Below are 9,572 nucleotides of genomic sequence, written 5' to 3' on the forward strand. Positions count from 1 at the left end.
CACGCCCCCTACTGGGTATGGAGTCCATAACCTGGGCATCTGCCCTCGACCCAGAATCAAAGCTGGGACCCTTCAGTCTTCAGGCTGATGTTGATAGATGTCTTTTTAACAAAAGAGAAACACACAGGCATTGTTTATAATAGAGTTTTACATGTATAACTATGTATGTGTACAGAATAGAATACATGTAAAATGTAAAAATATCTGTCTTATTATAATGGCACACAATATATGTTTTCACTTGTTTAGACAGAATTATATCTGTGCTTTAACAAGCATGGGTTATTGGCAGATATTGTTCTCTGTTTTCTCATGTGTTGCATGTAATCCTCAAAACTATTTCCCTGAATTTATAGATGGGAAACTGAAGATCAGGGAAATTAAGTATTATGGCCTAAGGTCACACATCTAATAAATACTCAAACTGAAATAAAACCCAAGAAGACTGTGGTAATTATTATGGCATTACATACATACCACAATTTATCTATTCTCCTATTAATGAATACTTAAGTTTATATATATGCCAAAACAAGGGAATGTATCATAGACAATGATATTTTAATAGTAGTTATCTCTGGTAGGATTTTGTAGCTGAGTTTTCCTTTATTCTCTACTATTGCAATTAGAAAAAGTTAAGATGATAGGGGCTCTGCCACTTGCTAGCAGGTTGACGCTAGGCAAATACCTCTTTACATTTAATTTTCCACCTTTGGCTTATATGGAAATTTTCGGTGTTCAGCCAACATTTTGAGGCTCCCTTCCTGCTGTGAAATTCTGTGGCTATTAAACTTGTCAGGGGATGGAATATTGTATGCAGAGGACCTATGTAATATTGAAACTAAAGTTTATGTTTACATAACATTATTTCTAGAAATACGTTACAAAACCCAATTTTGTCTAGCAAATACCGATAAAACTCAGAGGAAACTAAAGGGAAGAATCACTTGGGAAGAATGGCTTAGTAGAAAGAACATCTTACTAAGAAGCAGGACTGAGTTACATTTCATGGTTTGCTACCTACTGGCTGTGTTGAGAAAATGCTTTCCCTCTCTGATTTCCTGTTGCATCTCCTGTAGTAAATGAGGTGACTGGAAATTGAAGAGGTTAATGTATTGTTATGTCAGGCAAACTTGGTGTTACATGGAAGATCAGAGTCATAGCAGGCTTATTACCTTGTGGGGGATGGAGGGAGGGCAAACATTGCTGGCTCCTGGACTGTAATACAACACACAGCACAAGTGTCTTATTCCAAAGACAGGATGAGCTTTCTGGGAGAACTTGGGGGTGGAGAGGGAAGGATGCTTACCTACTGATTCCCATGCTGCAGAATACCTAGAGCCGTGCCCTGTGAGATCTGTGTGCTTATTTGCAGGGAATTCACATGGTGCAGTCAGCCTTTACCTAATCAAACATTCCCTCCATTTTCAACATTCCTGATACTTCCTCCCACAGAATAAATCACTATCTTGGGGCAAACCATGGTGGTAGAACTAATATGGTCCTGCCCCACAGTGTAATTATAATCCATGGTCTTAATGAGGAAAGCCTAGCTGTTACCATAATTGATTACTACATTGAGGTCTGAGTAAAGAAGAAAAAGGGATCACAGGACATTGTAGGTGTCATTCTATGATATGAAGAAAGGACATAATTTATTTTAGGAAGGACAGGTGGAGAAAGGAAACTCTCATATAGTGAAGGAACTGTGAATTGGTAATACCGAGTAAAGTTGAAGGTGAATATTCCCTAAAACACAGCAGCTTCTTTTCTAGCAGAGAAACTATTCCATGTGTAACAAAGGAGACATGGCCAAGATGTTATGACAGCATTGTTTGAGAAAGGGAAGAATGGGAAGTAATTGAAATGTCCATCAACTGGTGGATAAATAAATTGTGTGATATAGTCAGAAAATGGAATATTACAAAAACAATACAGCCAAGATAAACCAACAGAGCAGAAGGTAGAATGATATGGACGAAGTGCACAAACGTAATGTTAAATAAAACAAAGCAAGTTGAAAAGTAATATCATTCATTGTTAAAAATTCTGTAGAATCATAATATATATTGTTTAAAGATAAACGCAAATGTAGAAATATTATAAAACTTAACCATAGATGACAAACATTGAATTAATGACAGCAGGTTACCTCTGAGAGGGAGTGAAGGCTGTAGAAACATGAAAGATTTTAGAAAGAACCTCAATGATAACTACAGCCAATATGGACTGATGTGAGAGTATAATAAAACCAGGTGCTAAGCACACAATTTTAATTCTATTGTCCCATAGTTTTGTTTGAGCTTTCTGAACTACTTAATAATTGTGAAACCCTAATTTGAAAAGCTTAAATGTTATATAAAATACATTTAAGCCTTTTTTTTTTCCATATAAAAAATTGCTTGTGTCCGTCTGGTGTTGCTTAGTGGTTGTACATCACCTATGAATCAGGTGGTCACTGCTCAATTCCTGGTCAGGGCACATGCCTGAGTTTCAAACTTGACCCCAAGCAGGTTACATGCAGGAGGCAGCCAATAGATTCTCTCTCATCATTGATGTTTCTATCTCTCTTTTTCTCTCTGAAATCAACTATATATATATATATATATATATATATATATATATATATATATATATGAGAGAAAGAGAGAAAGAGAGAGAGAGAGAGAGAGAGGGAGAGAGGGAGAGAGAGAGAGAGAGAGAGAATATGCAAATGTGTCCTGGTCACCTTTACAGTCATGACCAGTTCCAAGCCTTAACAGTCATGACCAGCGCAGCTCAGAGCACTCCCTCACCCCGGCGGACAACACAGGGGTGCAGAGGAAACACCTTTTTCTGACCGCTCATTGGCTAAGTTTCCTGTATGCCACCATTCCCAGTGTTCTTGGTAACTTGGGTAATAAGAATCCTTGAAGGTGATCTAGGGTTTTTCCACCTCACTCCTGGAGGAAAAAATGAAGGTCTGCTGCTGGAGAGGCTAAGAAATGTCATATCCTGCCCTAGCCAGTTTGGCTCAGTGAATAGAGTCTTGGTCTGTGGACCGCAGGGTCCGGGTTTGATTCTGATCAAGGGCATGTACCTAGGTTGCAGGCTCCTCCCTGGCTGGGGCCCAGGTCAGGGCTCATGCAGGAGGCAACCAATCGAAGTGTCCTCTCACATGGATGTTTCTCTCTGTCTTTCCTTCTCCCACACTCTCTAAAAATCAATGGAAACATATACTCAAGTGAGGATAAAAATAAAAGAAAGAAAGAAATGTCACATTTTATGAAAGTGACATCTTAAAAATGCCTAAAGAAATTTGTCATTTTTTCATGGTGAAGGAACTGGAGTTCCTGTTGAGGAAAACAACTTGGTGACTATGGCAGCCAACAGTGGCAGCAGCAGCAGGGTGATGGGGGTGGTGCCTTCCCTTGATCAGCCTGGTCACTTCCCACAGAGGGAGGCCAGACTATGGCTTAGGCCCGCTTCTCATCAGTAGGACATCCCCTGAGAGCTCCCAGATTGTGAGAGAGGGCAGGCTGGGATGAGGACCAACCCCCCCGCCCCCGCAATGCATGAATTTTCATGCACGGGGCCTCTACTATACATATATTTAAAAAGTCATTCTCACTGATAAACTTTATTTAAAAAATTGCCTTTGACATGTATAAAAGGTAAAATGCCAGTCAAATGTTAGAAATACTGAAGTCCACGTTCATAGGGCCTGTAGAAACATATGAACCTATAACAGGAGATCAGATTAATTTGGGAAGTTATAGATTTCATTGTCATCGGGGATTATATTCTGTTATTGAGTGAGAAAAAATTGTACCTATTTTCATATGAGTCAAATCTCAGCTCTGAGTTTTACTACATATATAAACCTTGATATATTAAAATTTTCTTGGACATACTGGTGTTTTTAGACTATTGTTTCAAAGCTCTTTGATAAAATAAGATAACTTTTAATATTGTATGTAAAGTCAGCACATTTATTTGGGTACTAAATCCAAGTTGTTCTTCATTCCAGCAAGTAAAGCTCAAGGGAATGCATTCTCACCATGTCTGTCTAGGACGCATTGAAGCAGTGAAGTTCTCAGGTGGATTTCTATTATAGCAAAAATCCTTGAAGCATGAGAATTGTGTAGCCATACTGATTTTCTCCCCAGCATGCGATGCAGAATTTATATACTCTATTTTGCTCCCACGAAAAAAATCTATTGCCAAAAATAATGGTCCTGAACAAATTACATGTTGAAAATGATCAAAGACCTCCTTTAAAAATTCCTACTTTTTATATGACATAAAAATATAAGTTAGGAAACAGGAATTTGAAGAAAAATGGTTTAAGTTGTTATGGCTTTTAGCATCAGTTTTTATTTTGCTGTATATGTTATATAACTTAAAAGTGTAAATAAAAGTGTAAATGGTGACTTTATTGTGACACAATCACGAATAACATCAGTGGTATTCTTAAGTGCAGGTATTTTTCATATTTTACTTATATTATTTCTTAGAATGTTTGCCAAATGGAAATAATTATGCTATTATGCAATTATGGAGCTTGCAGCTACCCACCACCTTCCCATCTTATTTTTTTTAGAGATAGGAAGGGAGCGGGAGAGGGAGAAATATTGATGTGAGAGAAAAGTATTGATCAACTACTTCGGCACAACCCGTACCAGGTATTGAGCTCTCATGCAGGGCGTGTACCCTGACCAGGGATTAAACTGGCAACCTTTCGGTGCATGGGATGATGCCCAACCAACTGAGCCACACATCCCCATCTTAATTGGTATTTCTACTTCATCCACAAGATGAAATACAGAATGATCTTTTCCAACATCAGAAAATGCTGAATTAGTGATTTGTGGTAAGAATAAAGTACAAAATGAATCCTTAAAACATAGTTGGAGGATAAACCAGCAGATCAGAGAGGGCCTAAAATAGGGTAGGATCATTTTCCCTTCAGAAGATTATTATTTTCCTCTGTAACCTTGTCACTGTCATAACCCTTATATCAGGGAGCTGCAAACGAGGAGGAGGAGGATAATGAGTACACATACCACCAATCACATATAGAACAAAATTTAATGTGACTATTAAAGAAGTAAAATCAATATGTATCTTTTTAAATCTATTAAATTAGTTTATAATGAGTTTGTGTTGAAATTAGTGCATTAATGTATACTGCTGAGACTATAAATGGTAGTAATTTTTTGAAAACACAATAGCAAAAACTAAAAGTTTTTGGGTTTCTTGACATGTTGTTGCTATTGTTGAGATTCTATAAAGAAAAAGGAAAAATCACATGCAAAAATATTCATTGCTAACTTACTTATAATAATGAAAAATTAAAAGCAGCTTAATGTCTAAAAACTAAAAAGCAGTTCAGTAAGTAACAGAATATCAATTTGTAGACTATAAACCACCCATTGAAAAGCAGTATTGGTAAGAACAGCTACATGTAAAAATGCTTATACTGTAATGTCAAGTGAGAAAAAGTATTAAAATTTATACTATACTTTCAAACACGTAACATTAGTTTTCTTATGATCAAGACAATATAAAAAAATAAAATAAGGATTTTTCAATAAGGTGGGATTATAAGAGATTTTTCTTTTTTTCATTATTGATATAATATTTCTTGTGCTACAAATAGAAAACAGAACTAGAAATTAATAAAATGGAACTAATCACTCTGGTGTCAGAACTTGAAGGCAATTTACAGGTTGATTCTCTATGGCTTACCAATGTCAGTGTAATTTCCTATTTCCAGAAATGCTTCATCTCCTTTATTCAATAGATTCAATTAAATGTTCTTGAAGCAGTAAACTTACATCAATCTGAAATAAACACTATGAGAATAATAGACTTGTATTTGGGTAGACTTTAGGATAAAGGATAAAACAATTATTCTCCAATTCCTCAATATTTCAATATATCTTGAATAGGGAAAAAGAAAAAAATTCTTGAAAATGGTATTTTAACTGTCTTTTGGGTTATTTTTTTGAAAAATGAGAACACTTACTTTGCAATAATAACAGCTGTAAGAATTTTAGCTAATTATATCATTCATATTCCACATTACATTATATACTTGTTTATAAGAATATAGAGCTCTTTTTTTTCTACCTACATCGCAGAACCATCATAATACCAAGAGCATTTAAGAGAATAATTTTTATGTGCTGATTGCTGATTTTTAGGAGATTTCTATCTGAATGCTAGCACTAATTTCTGAAAGAGATGTTATTTGCTTTGAGCTTCAATGATCTGATCTGTAAACTGATGGTAATTTCTCTGCTTTGCAGGAAAAGTTATGACAAACTTTAAATTAATGAAAAGAACTCTAAATTCACTGGAAATGTATAAAACAATAAAAATACATTTGCTATTCATTAGAGATATATAATAAATATTGAAAATATTCTACTAGAAAAATAAAAAATACATATTTCCATTTTACATAATAATTCCTTCTGTCACTCAATAAAAATGTATGGTTGTATGGTAGTAGCCCATGCATCATTGTGCTAGCAGCATGGGCTACAGCCATAAAACTGGCAAAGATCTTGTTCCACAGTCTAACAGGAAAGGCAGGAAAAATCAACAGGCGATTACAGTACAATCTGATAAATTTTGTGGTAGGGTACTATGGTAGTGCTATGGATTGAATGTTTGTATCCTCCCAAAATTCACATGTTGAATTCCTAATCCATAAAGTGATGGTGCTGAGAGATGAGGCTACTAGGAAGTAATTAGGTTTGAATGAAGTCATGGTTAGACTCTGCCCTCTCCCCACAATGGGATCTAGACCTAAGACAGAAATTAGTATTGAGAAGTGGGGTTGCACTGTAACAAAATTGTGGCTTTGGAACTGGATAATGGGTAAGAACTAGAAAAATCTAATATTGCTATGAAGGTATCTTTTTTTTTTTTTTTTTTTTTTTTTAGGTAACACTGGTGAGGGCTCAGAATGGAAAGAGGAAAGCATTGGAGAAAGTGTTTCTCTTCTTAAAATATACATTAATAATCATGTAGAGAAATTAATTGAAATATGAATAGTAAAGGCCTCTGGTAAGGTCTCCGATGGAGATGAGGAATGTGTTACTGGACAATGAAGACAAGATAGTCCCTGCTATCCTGTTATAAAACAGCAAAGGACTTGGCTGAACTGTGTGTGTGTGTGTGTGTGCTCTCCTGTTTCCTGAAAGATTTTAAGCTGAGGAGATTTCTAAGTAAAGTATTAAAAATCAGTTTGGTTACTTTTGACTAGTTATAGTGAAATATGACAGGGGAGAGATAAATTGAAGATGGAATTGTTTAGCAAGAAGAAATCAGAATTTGGAGATGTAGAAAATTGTCAGTCTGTCCATTTTACAAAAAATGAGAAAACCAAGAGGGTGTCTGACTGACATTTTGATAAGCAGATTAAATATGAGTGGGGGAACCAGGAATCTAATCAACCATCTCAACAGAGACCAGGAATAGAGATAGGATGATACCAGCAAAGACACTGCTAGTTTACAATGAAGAGAATGGAGAAGGTGAAACAAAATAAAGGAAGATTGTAGGACTTCTTAGACCTTACAGACTGTCCTATGGAGTTATTTGGTTGTGAACTTGGACTATCCTTCAAGAAAAGAGAAAGGCTGCATGGGTGATTCAGACATCACCAGAGATCACCACCTCAACAGGCCAGATGGCTTCCAACCAAAGGTGATGTTGCCACCCTAGCAGGCTTGGAGGGCAGAGCCTCAAACCAAAAAGAGTTATCTTGGGGCTTAAAGTCTGATGGAATTTGTCTTGGTAGGTTTTGACTTACTTGGGATTTGCTATGCCTTTCTTCCTTCCCATTTATCCCTTTTAGAATGGGAGTGTCTATACTACGCCCAACCCATCTTTACTAATATTTTGAAATATGATTGACTTTTATATAGAGACCTTGCATCCTATGCCCTTGTTAAACCCATTCTGTTTTCTAAATAGATAAGCATGTTTTTTGGTGAATACTGTTTTCCAATTCAGTCTATCAGCCTTTCATTTCTATCTCTCGCTTTTTTTGCACAAGTTGGTACTTATAGTTCCACTAGAGGCCTGCTGCATGAAATTCATGTATGGTGGTGGTGGTGGGGAGGGTGTCCTCTCAGCCCAGCCTGAACCCTCTCGAAATCTGTGATCCCTCCACAATCCAGGACTGCTGACACCTAACCACTCACCTGCTTGCCTGATCACCCCTAGCCACTAACCTGCCTGCCTGATCACCCCTAACACCTCTGCCTCAGCCCCTGCCATGGTGACTTTCTCTGGAAGGACAACCAGAATGATGCCAGAGGTTGTTTAGCTGTCAGGTCTAATTAACATATTATGTTTTTATTATTATAGTTGTTGATTAGGGGTGATAAGGAAGTACATTCTTGCCTTCTTTCCAAGCTTAGAGGAAAAGCATTCAATCTCTGGTCATTAAGTAGGATAGTAACTATAGTTTTATTTTTTTTATGTTCTTTACCCTGTTATGGAAATTCCTTTCTATTCCTAGGTTTTTCTTGAATGCTGAAACTTGGCAAATATGTTCTCTACATCTATTGAGATAATCATATAGGTTTTCTTACTAAGACTATTAATATGCTCATTTAGTTGCACATGCTATCTTATCCTTTATATATATTTATACTAAAAGCCCAGTGCACAATTAAATCGTGAGTAGTTAGGGTCCTTGGGCCTAGCTGCAATCAGGGACATATCCGATGCCCAGCATCACTCCTCCACCTCTGTGGACCCTGCCCCGTGAAGCTCCATGCTCACAGCCCCCGCCCCGCAAGGCTCTCAGCCTCAGCCGTCCACAACCCACGACACTCCTCCTCCTCAGCCCCCCCGTGAAGTTCCACACTCACAGCCCCCGGTCGAGAGTCTCCTCAGCCTCCAAGGCTCAGAACCTGCCATGCTGTGAGAGCTGGACTGGTTGGTTGTTTGTTTGAACTCACAGTCTCTCTTCCCCCCGCCAAGCTGTGGGCGGCCAAGGGCCTACAGCTCCCACTCTCTCAGCTCCCTAGCCTCCTGTTTGGTTGTCTGTCTGGTCGTTTAGGTTGTAACAGCACCTGGGTTTTTATGTATTAGGATATATTGTGTATATTTTACATAGTGTTAGATTTGATTTGCAAATGTTTTATAGCTGGTCAAATGTATAGTCTTCTGAAAACAGATACTGGAATTTGTACTTGGGGCAATCAAGCCTTTTGGTTTTAGTTCAATTAAAAAAAATGTAGGGGTGGCTAATGAATTGTTTTATTTCTTATGAGTCCAGTACTGCTTTAAAAAGCAACTACACACAAATACTTTCTAGGTGTTCAGTATTTAGAGAGCCTTTCAGAATATTTTGGGTTATAAATAGAAGTCAGCTCATCAGTTAAGTCAGATTTACACCCTCTGCAACATTTTAATAAGAAGAACACTGAAAATAAAGATGATACATAGTTTATAATCATACAGCTAGGAAGTGTCATACAGAGGATGAAAATTCAGAGTTATTGGCACCAAAGTCCATGCTGTTTCCATAATATCATATTCCCACACTTTGTAGGATACATATC

Source organism: Pipistrellus hanaki (genome assembly GCF_964339955.1).
Source record: "Pipistrellus hanaki genome assembly, chromosome: 11".
In the NCBI taxonomy this organism is placed as follows: domain Eukaryota; kingdom Metazoa; phylum Chordata; class Mammalia; order Chiroptera; family Vespertilionidae; genus Pipistrellus; species Pipistrellus hanaki.